Raw genomic sequence first — 16,537 nt, forward strand, 5'->3', positions numbered from 1 at the left:
ATTCTGACCCCAGCATTTTTCATTCTTGTCCCAATCATTTTTGGCTACTACTGACTATTGATATGTAAACCACTTTGTTAAATCAGAAATTAGTGATCAATAAAATCTAGTTAACATCATACAATTTTTGACAAGAAATATGTTCAACAATGCTATACCTGGGTCAAGCTGGGCTCCTCCACATCTTCTTCCTGGGTGGAAGGCCCGGGTTCAGGAGCCTCAGCTGATGTGGAGGGAAGTGTTGAAGGAAGTGTTGATAGTGATGGCCTGGGTTCCATCTGGTCTGACAAAAACCGTAGTCTGTCGTAGTACCACAGCCTGTGGACATATACGTCATCTGCTCCTGCTCCGGATCTCTGGGAATCCTGGACCTTCTTGCACTCCCTATTATATGTGCTCCTCAGGCTACCAATTTTGGCCTTCAAATAGTTGATGTCTGCCGTGGGATACACCGGCCTCACCAATTCCAACAGTTTATCCAGCGCTGCCTTCCTCTTTTGCTTGTTCCAGTGGTCCCTACATTGGACTTGCCAAAGACATGGCAGCTCCCTATCTATCAAGTTGGGCAGGAAGTCAGGGTCTGTGAATTTATCCACCATTTTATCTGCAAGACACAACATAAGACAAACCCTAATGTCAGGCTAAACTCTCCTAATCTTGTCCCAATATAGGCCTCAATCTCTAAGCAGTATAGGCCACTAACCACTGATGCCCCAAGTTACAATTGTACCTTCGTTTGAACGATCGGCGCTAAAGATCCTCCGTCCTCCACTCACAGATCATACGTACGTCGCCCGCGTGTTCTGCTTTATATACACTGCGCATGTGTGAAACTCTGCCCCTGTCCTTCTTTCTAGTATATTCCCCGCTTCTTCTCTTTCGGGGCAGAGGGAGAGCACATGGCGGAGACACAGCAGGTGTGTGCTGAGAGAAGCAACGACGAGGAAAGCCCAGAGCAAGGCAGTTCCAGATCCAGGAGGAGATATAAGACCTCAAATATGTCTTTTGAAGAGATGGTGGAGATGGTGGACATCTTGAAGAGGACCGACTATGATGGGAATCATGGACCGTACAGAAACCCAAATTTGAGAAGGGCCAAGATCATGACTAAAGTTGTGAGAAGGAGACAGAACAGAGGAAGGAGTCTGGTAATGGCGCCGGAAGGAGTCCATGGTCTCTCCTCCTGCCTCTGGGATGAACGATAGCTAGCAGTCCTGCCCCCCCACCTACCCCCCCCCCACCGTCCTGGCTTCCTTGCACCCCTCATACGGACACCCCCCACCTCTCTGCTGAGAGAGGTGAAGACGAGGAATTCTTTACCCACCAGTACAGAAGAAGGGAACGCTCTGAGTTCCTAACCACCCCTCATTTGGCTATCGGCTGCTGTACTAAGGTACTCTGTTTAGTTCTGGCACCGCTCGTGACGAACCTCGTTCGGTGTTCGGCTGTCGGGGGAGCCGACGGGAAGTGAAGGGGGACAATGATTAGCGCTGAGAGGAGCCAAAAAGATCCAAACGAGCATACGGATGGAGGCAGCGGGATTGAGGACAGCAAGTGTTGGTGGATGCGCTCTCCTAAACCTCTCCTAGACCTCCCCTCCACAGATAAGTGTATTTTTTTCTTTTCTTTTTTCTTTTTGATAAAAGACTAATGGTGGAAAAGGAAAGGAAGAGAGGAAGAATGGAGGGAAAAAATAATCAAATAATTAAATAATAAATGAGTTAAAAAGCGTTTGTAGTAGAAGGAAGAAAAGAAAGGAAGAGAGAAAGTAGAAGAGAAAAACAGGGAGAGAGGAGGAAGAGGAGAAGGAAGGAAGAGAGAAGAAAGGAGAAATTCTAAAATAGAAGAGTCTGGGATATTGCAATACTAAAGGAAGGAGTCCATAGATGAAATATTGAGAAGAAAGGAGGAGGAGAAAGAAGGAAAAAAAGGAGAAAAAAAAAGCTTTTGTATCAATGTAATACATCAAAATAAAATCAGATGGTATAAAAGGATGGAATACAGATGTGCACATATTAACACACATGCATGTATGCTAAGGGTATGACGTGGTATGCTGTGATATTTTTGCTTGAAGAATTGTTACCAGCAACAGAGTAATCCAACGAAAATGATCAGAGACTGTCTGATAAATAATAAATGATTAACGATCGATTTAGGATTGGAAGGCCATAGAGACGATTAACTGGAAAAGGTCTTTTTTTTCTGCATCTATTGGTGGTCTCTTGGAGTTGTGTGTACAAGGAGAAGAGAAAAAAGGGAAAAGGGGAGGGAGAAAGACAACCGGGTATAAAGGGCCGACAGACAGACGCTAAGGAGAAGAAGGAGAAAAAAAGAGAAAAAGGGTCAGAATAAGACAGCAGTTGAAACCAGCCTACTTTTAGAAATCAGAATCGAACAAGACTTAGAAGTGGAGGGTGAAGGAGAAAGAGGAAGGGGGGAAGACCAACATGCAGCTCAATTACCAACAAAATCTGATATGGAAAAAATGTTTGCGGCCCTAGAAAACTCTTTGAAGACAGAGATGACAACACCACATAAGGATTTGGGCCATATCCTCTCAAGAGTGGAGGAAGTGGAGATTAAAGTAGATTCCCACTTAAAAATGATAAAAGAGTTGAGAGGTTAAATAAACATATTAAAAAAGGAACAACAGGAACAAATCTATAAAATAGAAGATCAAGAAAATAGAGAACAAAGGAAAAATCTGAGAATCCGAGGCCTCCCTGAGCCTACACAAGCAGAAAATTTAATAGAAATAATGAATAAGATTTTTAACCCTATCTTAGGAAAAGAGGAAACCAACATAATAAAAATAGGAGGTGTACACAGAATAAGAAGACCCCAAGGGCTCTCAATGGAGAAACCAAGAGATATAATCGTTCGATTTAAAAATTGGGAAGAAAAAAAATCAAATTTGGATGAACCTAAAGAGAAAGCCACCAATTGAATATGCAGAAAATAAGATACAAATTTTTCAAGATTTATCTCAAGAAACGTTAAGAAGAAGAAGGACGCTAAGACCTTTATTGAAAATCCTCCAAGAGCAGGAAATACAATACAACTGGGGTTTTCCTGCATGCCTGATCGCAGGGAAAAAAGTGCTAGACTAAGATTTACAGAAGAGATCCCGGACTTTTGTAACAAATTAGAAATTCCACTACCAGAAAACTTTAGAGATGTAAGCAATAGACAAGAACAACTAATGACACAGGATGAAACACAATGGCAACTGAGCTCAAGAAACAGAGTACATGAAATAGTGTCATAAATTGAAGCTAAATGGAACTGGAGCTTAAGAAAACAGTGCTATAGATCTATAATGATAAGATTCACTATTATTTAGAGGGGGAGAGGGAGAGGGATGGAGGTGGGAGGGGGGGTGGGATGGGGTGAAAGGGGAACAAAAAGAGGAAAAAAAAAGAGAAAAAAGAAGAAAAGGAAAATATGGTAGAGGCAGGGAGGAGAGGCCGGGACCTACGGTGTGTTCAGGGGGCCACCCTTTCTTAATATAGGAGAGAAGATATAGGAGAGAAGGGCCCAGTGCGCCTTATAGATTTCCACCTCAGCCATAGGAGAGTAGAGGGGGCAAGGGTGTGCCCCACAAAATAAAAGTGCTCTCTGCTCTAGAGACCATTAGATCAAATTACCAACACCAGGGTGGGGGTGGGGGAAGGGGAGGGGGGGTAGGGGGGATGAGGAAAGGTGAGGGAGGGAGGAGGTTTGTTTGTATAAGTCAATACAGTGCTCAAGTACCCTGGAATAAATTTAAGGCTCCCATGCATGTCGACCCGGGGCCCCCCCACCCAGTCCTCTGGTTGGACCAGTTGGGGGGACCCTGGGAAGACACGCGGGGATTAAAAAGGAATGGAAAATACGAATAGTGTAAAAATGTTGTCATATAATGTCAGAGGATTAAACTCCCCAGGGAAGAGAAGCATAATGCTTCGAGAACTGGAAAGAAGTAAGGCTGAAATAATATTTCTACAGGAGACACATATTACCCAAAACTCAAATATCAAAATTTACTCAAGAAATATTCCAACATGGTTCTACGGAGATTCAACAATAAGAAGGGCTAAAGGAGTGGCTATTGGAATGGGGAAAAACCTTCGTTTTACAATAGAACAAAGAAAAGTTGACCCAGAAGGATGCTTCCTCTTTCTTATAGGTTCCATACAGGGTATAAAATACACACTTGCTAATGTATACTGCCCCAATACAAACCCTAAAAAATATTTGATGGAAATATTAAAAGATTTAATGGAATTTAAACAAGGTAAATTAATACTAGCAGGAGACTTCAATTTCCCCATGGACCACAGATTAGATAGTACCTCCAATGCAATAGACAGAGAATTAAGACAACTAAGGAAATTTAAAAATAAAACTATATGAATACCAATTAGTAGAATTATAAAGGAAATACATGAACTGGAACAAAGGCATAAAAAGCAATTAGAAAAGGAAACATATCGGATTCTAATCCTAAAAAAGAGAACAATTAAAGGAATGGATGGAACAAGAAGAGAGGAGGGAATATAACAGAGTACTACAGGAGAGATTTAAATGGGGTAACAAGCCAGGAAAATATCTTGCAAAAATGATAAGAAAAAAGAAGTCTCTAAATTACATCGAAAAGATCAAAAACGAGAAAGGAGAACTGGTAAACAAGACAACGGATATTGCATTAGCCTTTCAAAAGTATTTCAGCTCATTATACGTGATAAAAAAACAGGAGATACATCTTGAAGAAGAAATAAGAAAAAAGAAGATACAAGACTATCTAAAAAAAGCAAATTTACCAAAAATACAATTTGAGCAATTAAAAGAACTGGGAAAAAAAATAACGCAAGAGGAGATCAAATTGGTCCTAAAAGAAACTCCAGTAGGAAAAAGCCCAGGACCAGATGGGTTCACGATTAAATATTATAAAAAATTTCAAGAACAACTGATCCCTAAGATGCAAGAATATCTGAATAACATAGGAGATGAAGAAGAAGTAAGACGAGAATCACTATTATCCTACATTACAATTATACCCAAAGAAGGGAAAGACAGAACCAATTGTAAAAGCTATAGACCTATTGCTCTATTAAATGCTGATACAAAACTCTACGCTAAAATTTTAGCCACTAGACTAAAAAAATTAATAGAACTTTGGATAAATCCCGACCTTGATTTGTACCAGGGAGAGAAGGAAGGGATAATAGTCTAAAAACAATCTTAATGTTACGTAGGGGTAAACCAAGCGAATCCCCAGCTCTATTCCTGTTAATAGATGCAGAGAAAGCATTTGACAGGGTAGACTGGGGATTCATGATGGACACATTGAGGCATTTGGGATTGGGACCAAAAATGATGAAGTGGATAACAAACTTATATAATGGTCCAACAGCAATGGTAAAGGTCAATGGTAGGCTCTCACCTTTGTTTGAGATGCAGAATGGAACACGGCAAGGATGTCCGCTTTCCCCATTATTATATGTATTGGCATTGGAACCATTTTTGGCGGCACTCCGAAATAATCATGACGTGAGAGGAGTGAGAGTTGGAGAAAAAGAGCACAAAATCGCGGCATATGCGGATGACATCCTGATGTTTGTAACTAACCCAAGAGTGACCAAATATAATGAAAGAAGTAAAAGAATATGGGGAACTATCAAATTTTAAAATAAATCCGATAAAAACAGAAATATTAAATGGGGATTATGGCGGTGCTAAGGTCAGAGAATACAAAAAAGAAAAAAGAGGTTTGTTTTTATAAAAGGTAAAAAATTACAAAGTTTATTGGTAATAGTACATACATAAAAAAAACACATAAGAATCGATTTACACTTAGAATAAATATGTATACTGCATGTGACCCAGGATAATGTAGAGTAGGCCAGATGGAGGTGGCCGTCGAAATTGGGGGCTCGATTTCCTACATGTTTCGCCAAGACATTGGCTTCCTCAGGGAACAAGAGCTCAAATATGTAAAAAGGGTCTGTATATGAGGGTACAGAAAACATCATGTGAGCAAAATCATTTAACAATACAGTGTTTAGTATATACTCAGAAAAAATTATATCAGAAATGTGGCTAGATAATCATGCAACAGGGCAGCCCCACTGGTACCGGTAGCGCAGACATACCTGGAACGCCGACTCCCAGAGAGGGGGGCCGCGGAGGGCGTCACCACAAGGGAATAACGGGCAGGCCACGCCGTATGTTGTGCCTGCAGGGGGCACACAGTAAACCTGGCAGAGGAATGTATTGAAAATCTGTGAGTAAGTGTTAAATTTAGCATATAAGAGAATGAAGATGATGCAATTATGCATCACTTGCATAAGGCGAAGAAACGTATATATCAATATCAGTTTAACCACTTGCCGACCGGGCCATAGCCGAAAGACGGCAACAGCGCGGTCGGCTAGTTCTGGGTGGACGTCCATGGACGTCCTCCCAGAATACTGCTCTCGCGCGCCCCCTGGGGCGCGCACCCGAGAACTTCCGTGACCGCCGGGTCCAGAGGACCCGGCGCATCACGGATCACGGTAAACGGCCGCTAATCGCGGCCGTTTACCATGTGATCGCTCCGTCAAATGACGGAGCGATCACATGTCAACAGACCGGCGTCATCTCATGACGCCGGTTCCTCCCTCCCCTCTCTGTACCGATCGGTACAGTGCGAGGGGAGAGGGGGAGGGATCGGATGGCAGCACCGCTGTGGGCTGTATGTGTAGTGCCCACAGTGGTGCTCAGTGACAATTGCTGTCACATCCATCCATCCCTCAATGCTCAGCCATCCCTGCAATGCTCTGCATAATACCCTGCAATACTCTGCATAACACCCTGCAATACTCTGCATAATACCCTGCAATACTCTGCATAACACCCTGCAATACTCTGCATAACACCCTGCAATACTCTGCACTATACCCTGCAATACTCTGCATAACACCCTGCAATACTCTGCATAACACCCTGCAATACTCTGCATAATACCCTGCAATACTCTGCATAATACCCCGCAATACTCTGCATAACACCCTGCAATACTCTGCACTATACCCTGCAATACTCTGCATAACACCCTGCAATACTCTGCATAACACCCTGCAATACTCTGCACTATACCCTGCAATACTCTGCATAACACCCTGCAATACTCTGCATAACACCCTGCAATACTCTGCATAACACCCTGCAATACTCTGCACTATACCCTGCAATACTCTGCATAACACCCTGCAATACTCTGCATAATACCCGGCACTACTCTGCATTATACCCGGCACTACTCTGCAATATACCCGGGCACTACTCTGCAATATACGCGGGCACTACTCTGCAATATACGCGGGCACTACTCTGCAATATACCCTGCAATACTCTGCAATATACCCCGCAATACTCTGCAATATACCCCGCAATACTCTGCAATATACCCCGCAATACTCTGCAATATACCCCGCAATACTCTGCAATAGCCCGCAATACTCCGCAATTTTTAACCAGTTCCCGCCCACAGTCATATGACGTCCCTGACTTTGAGCGGGTATATCTGAATGATGGGTGCAGCTACAGGCATCATTCAGATATCAGCTTTTTCAGCCAGCGATTTCCTACACCATAGGAATGATCATAGCTGCTGTTCCACTGCTTGATCATTCTTATGGGAGGCGAGAGGGGACGCCCCCCCCTTCCCGCCACCCTCCGGTGCTTCTACCGACTCACCGCTACGATCGAAGCCAAGATCGTTTTTTTTTAATTATTATTTCAGGCTTCCCAGCCTAGAGGTGAGATGTGGGGTCTTATTGACCCCATATCTCACTGTAAAGAGGACCTGTCATGCCATATTCCTATTACAAGGATGTTTACATTCCTTGTAATAGAAATAAAAGTGATCAAAAAATTTTTTGGGGGGGAAAAAGTGTCAAACTAAAATAAATAAAGTAAAATAAACAATAAAAAAAAAAAAAAAAAAATTTAAAGCGCCCATGTCCGTGTGCTCGCATGCAGAAGCGAACACATACATAAGTCCCGCCCACATATGAAAACGGTGTTCAAACCACACATGTGAGGTATTGCTGCGATCGGTAGAGCGAGAGCAATAATTTTGGCCCTAGACCTCCTCTGTAACTCAAAACATGTAACCAGGAAAAAATTTTAAAGTGTCACCTATGGAGATTTTTAAGTAGCGACGTTTGGCACCATTCCACGAGAGTGTGCAATTTTGAAGGGTGACATGTTGGGTATCTATTTACTCGGCGTAACTTCATCTTTCACATTATGCAAAAACATTGGGCTAACTTTACTGTTTTGTTTTTTTTTAAAGCACAAAACTGTTTCTTTCCCCAAAAAAACGCATTCGAAAAATTGCTGCACAAATACCGTGCGAGATAAAAAGTTGCAACAACCGCCATTGTATTCTCTAGGGTCTTTGCTAAAAAAAATATATATAATGTTTTGGGGTTCTATGTAATTTTCTAGCAAATAAATTATGATTTTTACATGTAGGAGAGAAATGTCAGAATTGGCCTGGGCGCTCCAGAACGCCTGGAGGTGCTCCCCTGCATGTTGGGCCTCTGTATGTGGCCATGCTGTGTAAAAGTCTCACATATGTGGTATCGCCATACTCGGGAGTAATAGCAGAATGTGTTTTGGGGTGTAATTTGTGGTATGCATATGCTGTGTGTGAGAAATAACCTTCTAATATGACAATTTTGTGAAAAAAAAAAAAAGAAAAAAAAAATCTTGATTTTGCAAAGAATTGTGGGAAAAGATGACAATTTCAAAAAAACTCACCATGCATCTTTTTAAATACCTTGGAATGTCTTCTTTCCAAAAAGGGGTCATTTGAGGGGTATTTGTACTTTTCTGGCATGTTAGGGTCTCAAGAAATGAGATAGGCCGTCAGTAATTCAGGTGTGATCAATTTTCAGATATTGGCACCGTAGCTTTTGGACTCTCTAACATTCACAAAGACCAAATAATATACACCAAGTTGTACTTATTTTTACCAAAGATATGTAGCGGTACAAATTTTGGCCAAAATTTACGAAGAAAAATTACTAATTTGCTAAATTTTATAACAGAAACAAAGAAAAATTCATTTTTTTACCAAATTTTCAGTCTTTTTTCTTTTATAGCGCAAAAAATAAAAAACCCAACGGTGATTAAATACCACCAAAAGAAAGCTCTATTTGTGTGAAAAAAAGGATAAAAATTTCATATGGGTAAAGTGTTGTATGACTGAGTAATTGTCATTCAAAGTGTGAGAGCACCGAAAGCTGAAAATTGGTCTGGTTAGGAAGGGGGTTTAAGTGCCCAGTGGTCAAGTGGTTAAAGAAGTGTAAAAACTCACAATTTTCTTTAAAAACAGTAAATTGCAGTGGACACTGGGTGCTTATAGATGGATGCACACACACAGCAAAGCAATAAACGGAATCAGCAATCAATTAGGAAAAAGGGCCTAGATGGAAAAATGAGTTGCTATTAAGATGGAATTTAATGATCATTATAAACTAGGCAGGAAAAAGAGTCAACAACGGGGAACTTACTTAATAAGGTACCCTGCCAGATAGAAGTCTCAAATTGATGCAGTCAAATGCCTAAGATGTATTAGAAAGGCAACAATTGCAATATATCCTAGGAAAAGATGGATATATAGGGGAAAGTTAGGACGGCACAGACTATATTAAGAGGAATAAAGGGACTGCTAAGGAGACAGGAGACAGATTTACCTGGTAAGCCCTAAAGCGGAGGATGTGGCTTTAAGAAATCGATGTTGAGGATTATCCAGGAAATGGATGGTAGGTACAAAATAGCTCCTATGGGGAATGGTTGAAAGCTCAGTGAGTAGTGAGATGGGGACAAAATTGTGCTAGATGTCAAAAGGAAAAAAGGGATTACCTTGTTGCTGTGTGTGGAGTGTGTATAGGCACGTCCGTGGTCCAGCACAAGAGCTGGGGGACTGGCCGGTTACTTATGTACCCCCCACACCTGATCAGATAATGATCAGGTGTGCGGACGCAAGTGAAGGGCGCCTGCGCACAGGACGGAGCCACGGAACAAAAAGTTCCGACATACACCGCGTGCGCATGCTCAGAACAGGCGGGCCACTTGGCGAATAAGAGGATGGGACGCCAAGGAATGGGAGGTACCAGGGCGTCACCGCCTCCCATCAGCCGGTGGAGAAGAGGGGACCAGAGAGTCTGAGTGTGACGCGGGCACCCAGGGCAGACAAAAAAGGTCTGCCCCGGGCGTCCGTACAGGCACGAACAGCGCTGGCCATGCACCTCCCGAGGGGGGAAGCCAGCAACACGTCTCCCCACCAGGAAGTGGGGGGACCAGGAAGAGAATGCGATCCGGCAGTGGGGCATACCAAGTGCAAGACTGGAAGTGGGCAGAGACACAGGGTGGGTGGGCATAACCTCCACTAACTAGGCCGTCCACAGGGGTCCATGGGGACAGCAAGAGGTACCTGTGTGTCGGCACACAATATCACGCCACAGAGTGTGTAACAGACATAGAGAACCACAGAGTCCTAGTTGTACAAAGAAAAATATAAAAGAAAGACAATTATTGTATGACACAGACTGAAATCAAAAAAACATATGGGTCAAAAAGGTATGTTGATACAGATATCAATAACAGAACTTCACATATTAATGAATGCAAATAAAAGTTAAAAATTAAAACAAAAATACAAGTATGAAAATAGAAATGTTACTATGAAAGGAAGTGCAATAATGGCATATGACGAAGGTCATAATGGTAACGAGTGCCATAAGGGAATTGAAAAGGGAAACCGCAAGTGGAGCCATGGCAAAGATCCGGAAAAGCTGAAAACCAAAAAAAAGGAGAGAAGAAAAAACATATAAAGAAAAAAGTGAAAGGGTAAGAAGAGAATGCAGGGAAGTAGGGACAAGAGGAGGTAAAAGGGACGAAACGGGTGAGCACTATAAACGACGCGGACTGAAGGGTGGGCATAAAAGATAGAGTTGCGCAGTATATTTGTGGATATGGCGCATAAGAGTATAAGTATTAGAGAAAAGGTTTGAAACTGATATGTTCGTTAAGTCCCAGAAACTTAGTGGCATTTAGTGTATGAATCCATTTGGTTTCAAGTCGTAGTAATTTGTTGTCTATGCTTCCGCCTCTGACATGTGAAGGAACATGTTCGAGTGCGGAAAACACAATGACATGGGGATCAAAATTGTGCTGGGCAGCAATGTGTCGGTTGATAGCAGTGGTAGTGGTGTTTTTGTATAACCGTTTGATGTGATCGCGAATACGAATCTGAAACGGACGCTTAGTTTTGCCGACATAGTATGAACCACATTGGCATTGGGCCAGATAAACGACTCCTACGGTGGTACAGGTGACTCGATGTCTGATGGTATGAATGTTTCCATTAGGCAAGTACACCACTTGAGAGTTAGTGACAAAAGCACAAATGTCACATCTGCCACATTGGTATGTACCTGTGGCAGTGGGCCTATGGGCAGTGTCAGTAACATGGTGGCTAGTAATGAGTCGATTGCGAAGTGAGGGGGATCGGCGATATGTGATGTCAGGGTGTGTATTCACATATTTAGCAATAATAGGATCTGATGTTAATAGGGGCCAAAATTGGTTGAGAATGTGCTTGATTTGAGTGTGTTGGTTTGAGAATTGGGTAATGAGTCTTATCGGTTGTCTAGTGTCTGATGGTTTGTCGGAAAAGACAAGGTCCTTTCTGTTTAGTTTCCTTGCCTTATTAAAGGCTTTTTTCAAAAGAGAATGACTGTAACCTCTGTCGAGGAGTCTATTGTACAATTCATATGCTGCCTTGAGGAAATCTTCCTCTAGGGTACAGTTGCGTTTTATCCTCAGATATTGGCTGTACGGGATGCTTCTAAGGAGAGGTCTGGGATGGGCACTATGAGCATGCAATATTGTGTTGCCCGAAGAGGGTTTACGATAAAGGGCGGTGTAGATTTGACCATTAGACTGCACGCCAATCCACTTCTTGGATCTTCTGATTGGCGTGCAGTCTAATGGTCAAATCTACACCGCCCTTTATCGTAAACCCTCTTCGGGCAACACAATATTGCATGCTCATAGTGCCCATCCCAGACCTCTCCTTAGAAGCATCCCGTACAGCCAATATCTGAGGATAAAACGCAACTGTACCCTAGAGGAAGATTTCCTCAAGGCAGCATATGAATTGTACAATAGACTCCTCGACAGAGGTTACAGTCATTCTCTTTTGAAAAAAGCCTTTAATAAGGCAAGGAAACTAAACAGAAAGGACCTTGTCTTTTCCGACAAACCATCAGACACTAGACAACCGATAAGACTCATTACCCAATTCTCAAACCAACACACTCAAATCAAGCACATTCTCAACCAATTTTGGCCCCTATTAACATCAGATCCTATTATTGCTAAATATGTGAATACACACCCTGACATCACATATCGCCGATCCCCCTCACTTCGCGATCGACTCATTACTAGCCACCATGTTACTGACACTGCCCATAGGCCCACTGCCACAGATACATACCAATGTGGCAGATGTGACATTTGTGCTTTTGTCACTAACTCTCAAGTGGTGAACTTGCCTAATGAAAACATTCATACCATCAGACATCGAGTCACCTGTACCACCGTAGGAGTCGTTTATCTGGCCCAATGCCAATGTGGTTCATACTATGTCGGCAAAACTAAGCGTCCGTTTCAGATTCGTATTCGCGATCACATCAAACCGTTATACAAAAACACCACTACCACTGCTATCAACCGGCACATTGCTGCCCAGCACAATTTTGATCCCCATGTCATTGTGTTTTCCGCACTCGAACATGTTCCTTCACATGTCAGAGGCGGAAGCATAGACAACAAATTACTACGACTTGAAACCAAATGGATTCATACACTAAATGCCACTAAGTTTCCGGGACTTAACGAACATATCAGTTTCAAACCTTTTCTCTAATACTTATACTCTTATGCGCCATATCCACAAATATACTGCGCAACTCTATCTTTTATGCCCACCCTTCAGTCCGCGTCGTTTATAGTGCTCACCCGTTTCGTCCCTTTTACCTCCTCTTGTCCCTACTTCCCTGCATTCTCTTCTTACCCTTTCACTTTTTTCTTTATATGTTTTTTCTTCTCTCCTTTTTTTTGGTTTTCAGCTTTTCCGGATCTTTGCCATGGCTCCACTTGCGGTTTCCCTTTTCAGTTCCCTTATGGCACTCGTTACCATTATGACCTTCGTCATATGCCATTATTGCACTTCCTTTCATAGTAACATTTCTATTTTCATACTTGTATTTTTGTTTTAATTTTTAACTTTTATTTGCATTCATTAATATGTGAAGTTCTGTTATTGATATCTGTATCAACATACCTTTTTGACCCATATGTTTTTTTGATTTCAGTCTGTGTCATACAATAATTGTCTTTCTTTTATATTTTTCTTTGTACAACTAGGACTCTGTGGTTCTCTATGTCTGTTACACACTCTGTGGCGTGATATTGTGTGCCGACACACAGGTACCTCTTGCTGTCCCCATGGACCCCTGTGGACGGCCTAGTTAGTGGAGGTTATGCCCACCCACCCTGTGTCTCTGCCCACTTCCAGTCTTGCACTTGGTATGCCCCACTGCCGGATCGCATTCTCTTCCTGGTCCCCCCACTTCCTGGTGGGGAGACGTGTTGCTGGCTTCCCCCCTCGGGAGGTGCATGGCCAGCGCTGTTCGTGCCTGTACGGACGCCCGGGGCAGACCTTTTTTGTCTGCCCTGGGTGCCCGCGTCACACTCAGACTCTCTGGTCCCCTCTTCTCCACCGGCTGATGGGAGGCGGTGACGCCCTGGTACCTCCCATTCCTTGGCGTCCCATCCTCTTATTCGCCAAGTGGCCCGCCTGTTCTGAGCATGCGCACGCGGTGTATGTCGGAACTTTTTGTTCCGTGGCTCCGTCCTGTGCGCAGGCGCCCTTCACTTGCGTCCGCACACCTGATCATTATCTGATCAGGTGTGGGGGGTACATAAGTAACCGGCCAGTCCCCCAGCTCTTGTGCTGGACCACGGACGTGCCTATACACACTCCACACACAGCAACAAGGTAATCCTAATCCCTTTTTTCCTTTTGACATCTAGCACAATTTTGTCCCCATCTCACTACTCACTGAGCTTTCAACCATTCCCCATAGGAGCTATTTTGTACCTACCATCCATTTCCTGGATAATCCTCAACATCGATTTCTTAAAGCCACATCCTCCGCTTTAGGGCTTACCAGGTAAATCTGTCTCCTTAGCAGTCCCTTTATTCCTCTTAATATAGTCTGTGCCGTCCTAACTTTCCCCTATATATCCATCTTTTCCTAGGATATATTGCAATTGTTGCCTTTCTAATACATCTTAGGCATTTGACTGCATCAATTTGAGACTTCTATCTGGCAGGGTACCTTTTTAAGTAAGTTCCCCGTTGTTGACTCTTTTTCCTGCCTAGTTTATAATGATCATTAAATTCCATCTTAATAGCAACTCATTTTTCCATCTAGGCCCTTTTTCCTAATTGATTGCTGATTCCGTTTATTGCTTTGCTGTGTGTGTGCATCCATCTATAAGCACCCAGTGTCCACTGCAATTTACTGTTTTTAAAGAAAATTGTGAGTTTTTACACTTCTTTAAACTGATATTGATATATACGTTTCTTCGCCTTATGCAAGTGATGCATAATTGCATCATCTTCATTCTCTTATATGCTAAATTTAACACTTACTCACAGATTTTCAATACATTCCTCTGCCAGGTTTACTGTGTGCCCCCTGCAGGCACAACATACGGCGCGGCCTGCCCGTTATTCCCTTGTGGTGACGCCCTCCGCGGCCCCCCTCTCTGGGAGTCGGCGTTCCAGGTATGTTTGCGTTACCGGTACCAGTGGGGCTGCCCTGTTGCATGATTATCTAGCCACATTTCTGATATAATTTTTTCTGAGTATATACTAAACACTGTATTGTTAAATGCTTTTGCTCACATGATGTTTTCTGTACCCTCATATACAGACCCTTTTTACATATTTGAGCTCTTGTTCCCTGAGGAAGCCAATGTCTTGGCGAAACATGTAGGAAATCGAGCCCCCCATTTCGACGGCCACCTCCATCTGGCCTACTCTACATTATCCTGGGTCACATGCAGTATACATATTTATTCTAAGTGTAAATCGATTCTTATGTGTTTTTTTTATGTATGTACTATTACCAATAAACTTTGTAATTTTTTACCTTTTATAAAAACAAACCTCTTTTTTCTTTTTCTTTTTTGTATTCTCTGACCTTAGCACCGCCATAATCCCCTGCCCCTACACCCAATAGTTATTTTGATTATTTTGGGGATGAGGTGCTGTATCCCATGGTACCATCTAGCCACCATTACATTTATAGAAATATTAAATATTGGATTAGGAAAAAGGGAAGTCCTGACCCTCCAAAAAGAATTCCCATTTACATGGGTAAAAGAAGAACTAAAATACCTTGGAATTAAACTAACATCAACGGCTGAAAAAATCTACCCGGCAAATTATATTCCATTAACTAATGAGGTTAGGGAAGAAATAAAAAAATTAAGTACACAACCAATATCGTGGATTGGAAGAATAAATATGTTTAAAATGATGAAACTACCAAAAATAATATACAAATTTCAGATGTTGCCAATAGGAATTCCACAGAGTTTTTTCAAGATAATAAAAACAATATTGATAAAATACATCTGGCATAATAAAAAAACGAGAATTAAATTTGCACAAATCACGAGGAAAAGGGAGCACGGAGGATTAGCAACTCCAGACATAAATCTATATTAAATCGATATTAAATCGATATTACAAAGCAATAGTTCTGTCACGAATGATTGCGTGGAAAAATGGAAATAGTGAAAAAAAGTGGGTGGAGATGGAAAACACAATAAGTAAGACGACATTGCACAAAAACATATGGATACCACGAAAGTTTAGATTAATGGATCCGGAAACTCACAAAATAACTAAAAACGTTTTCAAAACTTGGGACACAGTACACGTGAAGAATGATTGGACATACAACTCACCGTTAATGGAACAAATTTCTTTATACCGGGGAAGGAGATATTTAGAGAGATAGAGATAGAGATAAGAAATCCACAATTGAAAGATATTATCACAAAAAGTAGGATAAAAACACGATTAGAACTAGAAGAAATCAACGGGTGAAAGATAAGTGAATGGAATTTTTATCAATTAAGACATTTAGTAAATACATTACCACATTCACTAAGAGAAGAAGAGAAATTAAGCCCCTTGGAACGCCACTGAAAAATGGAATATCAAAAATCTACGGAATATTGACAGACAGACATTGGACAAGGAAGACCAGATTACATCGAACAATGGGAAACAGAACTGGATTTAAAACTAGAAAATCAAAAAGTGTAAAAGATGATAGGAATGGAATATAATAATGCCTAGGATATGAATACCATTGAAATAAATTATACATTCTTAGCAAGGTGGTAC

This window comes from Aquarana catesbeiana, linkage group LG06 (genome assembly GCF_042186555.1).
Source record: "Aquarana catesbeiana isolate 2022-GZ linkage group LG06, ASM4218655v1, whole genome shotgun sequence".
Classification (NCBI taxonomy): domain Eukaryota; kingdom Metazoa; phylum Chordata; class Amphibia; order Anura; family Ranidae; genus Aquarana; species Aquarana catesbeiana.